Consider the following 3,990-nt stretch of genomic DNA (forward strand, 5'->3'; position numbering starts at 1 on the left):
TAGGTGTTTATATAAAAAATTTTAAAATTTCATAATATTTGGGTATATTCAAGATCACCCAAGAATACATATCTCGAGGAGATCCAAAATACTCAAATATCAAGATCTGCCGAGAGCACAGATCTCGAGGCGATCTAAAAAATATTCAAATATCCAAATCAGCCAAGAACACATATTTCAAGGCGATTTAAAATATTTAAAAATCCTAAGATTGGCCAAGAGCACCGATCTCGAGGCGATCTAAATATTCAAATCTCAAGATCAGCTAAGAGCACCGATCTTGAGGCAATTAACAAATATTCAAATCTCTAGATTTGCCGAGAGCATAGATCTCGAGGCGATCTAAAGAATATTCCAATATCCGAATCAGCCAAGAACACATAGGCGATTCAAAATATCCAAAATCCTAAGATTAGCCAAGAGCACGGATCTCAAGGCGATTTAAAAATTTTTAAATCTCAAGATCAGCCGGGACGTAGAAATGGAGGCGACCTCAATCACAAAATCTTCCATGTATCTAAATCACGAGGGAAATATATATATATAATTAAATAATATTTAAATTAGCAAAAAAATAAGATAAAATAATCAAATAAGATAAAAGATAAAATAAAATAAGATAAAATAAACCAAATTGTATAAATATATATATAATTAGATAAATTCAAATAAAATAAATCAAGACAGGGAAAATATATATATATATATATATAATTAAAATAAAATAAAATCCGATAAAAATATATATATAATAAAATAAGAATAAAACGAAATCAGATAATATAAATTAAATAAATAAAATTCGATAAATATATATAATAAAACAAAACAAAATAAATCAAATCAAATAAATTAAGTAAAAAAAATTCGATAAAAAATATAATATGTAATAAAAAAAAACAAACAAATAAATAATAATAATAATAATAATAATAATAATAATAATAATAATAATAATAATAATAATAATAATAAAAGAGAAAGAACGTGGTGGGATGGTCGCCCTCCACGTCGGCTTCACGGTTTGAGCAACCGCCCCCACGATCGTCTGCGACGAGGGTAGTTGCACGTTTTAAAAGAAGACGGAGGACGGACTTCAGAACGGGCCGAAGGGGATGAAGCCAGAGGACGGGGCGAAGAAGAACTGAAGAGAGGCGAGGAAAGAAGAAGAAGAAGATCCTCATTACCTCTCCCTGCCAATGTAGTTGGGGTGGTTGCTGCTATCATCGCCATCGCCTACAAGCGTTGCTTCCATCGTCGCCTGCCATTGTTGCCGTCTGCTTCTGTCTGCTACCGTCATTGCTACATTGCCGACGTTGTTGCATCTGATGCTACCTTTGCTACAGAGTTAGCCCCGGCCGACGATGTTGTTGGCAAGTCGGCGAAAGCAAGAAAAGCGAACGAGAGAAAGGCTAAGAAGGTTGTGGCCCTAAGAAAGGTCCTAGTCATTTTCCGGTATCTAGAGTTGATCTGGGAAGCAATCATGACGTTGACGGAATGCACTGGATCAAACAAATATACTATTGGAAAGTTCATAAAAAATAAGCCGTTTGTCGGTGCACCGGGTCTGGCGAGCCGGGTTCGGGGCGTGACAAATTTAGTGGTATCAGAGATTTAATAAAATTTTGACGATATTAGTGTGTCCGATAGAAACTTTAAGTTTGTAGTTCAATCCAACCTGTAGCTTTGATTTGCATCCTTCAACTTCTATCTTTGATTGTTCTTTTGTTACTGACTTGGTGTTTTTAGCACCCTTCGAGTGAAATCTACTAGCGACCCTCTTTATTCTTAGTGAGAAAATCATGTGGTCATAGACTGTTGCTAATTAATTAGCATGTGTGTTAGTTACCTCCCTGCATTAATTTTCTTAGACTTCCATAATCTTGTGAATTGATAATTTTTTTACTTTATGGGACTATAAAAGGATTGGTTGTAGCTATATTCCTCTAGATGCCATTGTTTTTTTTAATTTAATTTGTTGTCAGAAGTTGCATGTTAGGATTTGAGTTTTTATTTTTTGATATTTTGAATTGATGGAAATTCTTGCGTTGGTTAGAATTTGTGATTTGATCTTGTAGGTTTCATTATATCTGGAATTGTTTGACATGGCCATTTGATACAAAGAGAATAAAGGATTTAGAAATTTGAAGCTATGATGATTTAATTGGAAAATGATTAGAGATGACCTTTTTGTATGGTTATGTATAGAAGCAATGGAATTGTGACTTTTGGGATTTTGATTTGAGATGACTAAAATTTTGTCCAAATTCAGAGACTTTAGATATAGGATTTTGAGAAGTTTAAAACTAGAGAATTGTGGCATTCCTCCATATCTATCCACTTGCAAAATTTTGAATTTATTAGATGTGTATCCTAAGAGATATTCTCTTATAATTAGGTCTACTCCGGATATTACTGTTGTGCAGGACTTGAAGATTAAATAGTATTTTTCATGCTTTTAGAGGAAGATTTGGCCGAAGCGCAAAATAGAGAAATTGTTAAATATTGTGTTATCTACTTGTTTGTAAAATATCTCTATATTTTAATGTGTATTCTGAAAGATATTCTTAATCTTGTAAGACTAGCCTGGAAAATAAATGTGTTGAAATTGGGTGAGATTCATATTGATGCCATAATTTGAGGAAAGCTAAGAATATTATGGAACTTGGGCACATTGTATCTTGGTGGGTCTAAATTTATTTGAAATAGGAATTATGAGGTTTGGCAAGTTTAAGTACTGCTATAATATCGATTTGAGGAAAAAAAAATGAAATCAACTAAATTTAAGGTTTGTGAATACTTGATGATTGCTAATGTAATTATAAATTTATTGCATTGTTGATGTTAGTAAGGCAAAAGATATTTATTGAGCTGGGAATTCTTGTCAAGGCTACTTGTTTCCAAAATGAGTAATGTCTTCTGATCCTATTTATATACAGTGAAGTTTTGACTTATGATTTTTTGTTGGTTCTATTAGTCATTTGATCTCCAATTAATGAGGAAAATTATGAGTGCCCTGATATTGTTGGACTTGAGTATGTGCATAATTTTAATGTTATCCATTTTTCCATAAATGCTTGTTGGTTGTAAAATTAGATATATGATAATCATGTCTCATGATTTAGTAGGCAACATGTATTTCCAGTGGATGAGAAAGAAACTGATGACATTTTAGTATTTTCTAACTTGTTTGATTTAGTCATCACATCCATGGAGTGATACAGGAATTGGGAATTTTAATTGAGGTTTGTTGGATTGCGATGATGGTAATGTATTTGCGGTTTTAAATTCTTTTGAAGTCGGATGATAACAAACACATGATAATATATGCTCAGATTGATGTTTAATAGAGGATGTCCAAGGGGTATTGAATTCTATATTATGTTTGACATGAGTTTGAGACAAACCAAAGATTGGTTTATTATTTATTTGTTGTGACCATCGTCCTTAGAAGTATCATTAGTCAAGTTTTGCTTGATTCCATTTGTCTGTGAATCTTATCAGCTAATTCGATGACGCTCGAACTTTTTCATAGTCTGAATCTTACTGGAAGTCTGCTTCGATGGTTAAAGTTTGAGTTTAGAGGACTAAACTCTTTTAAAGGAGGGGAGATTGTGAGCCCCACCCCTTAATCAAATCCTAGCCATTGCTTTTATCTTTTAATTCTAGCCATTGCTTTTATCTTTTAATCCTAGCCGTTGGTTTTACTTTTAATCTTAGCCATTGATTTTGTTTTTTTTGTTTAGTTTCAAAACCCTAGCCGTCTCTTCAGCTTTTTCGGTTTTAGATTACCATTTAGAGAGAGAGAGAGAGAGACTTGCCTCATCTCTTTCTCTTCCTTTTTGCAGGTGGTGTCGGCGACGAGGACGGGATAAGGGTCTCATCGTCACGGATTTTTGTTTCACTGTTATTGTTGAGGTAAGGTTCCGAGTTATTTTGGTATTGCTCTTTCTTATGCTTGTTTGTGACGTGTTACTAGTTAGGGTTAGG

This window comes from Dioscorea cayenensis, chromosome 16 (assembly GCF_009730915.1).
Source record: "Dioscorea cayenensis subsp. rotundata cultivar TDr96_F1 chromosome 16, TDr96_F1_v2_PseudoChromosome.rev07_lg8_w22 25.fasta, whole genome shotgun sequence".
Taxonomy (NCBI): Eukaryota; Viridiplantae; Streptophyta; class Magnoliopsida; order Dioscoreales; family Dioscoreaceae; genus Dioscorea; species Dioscorea cayenensis.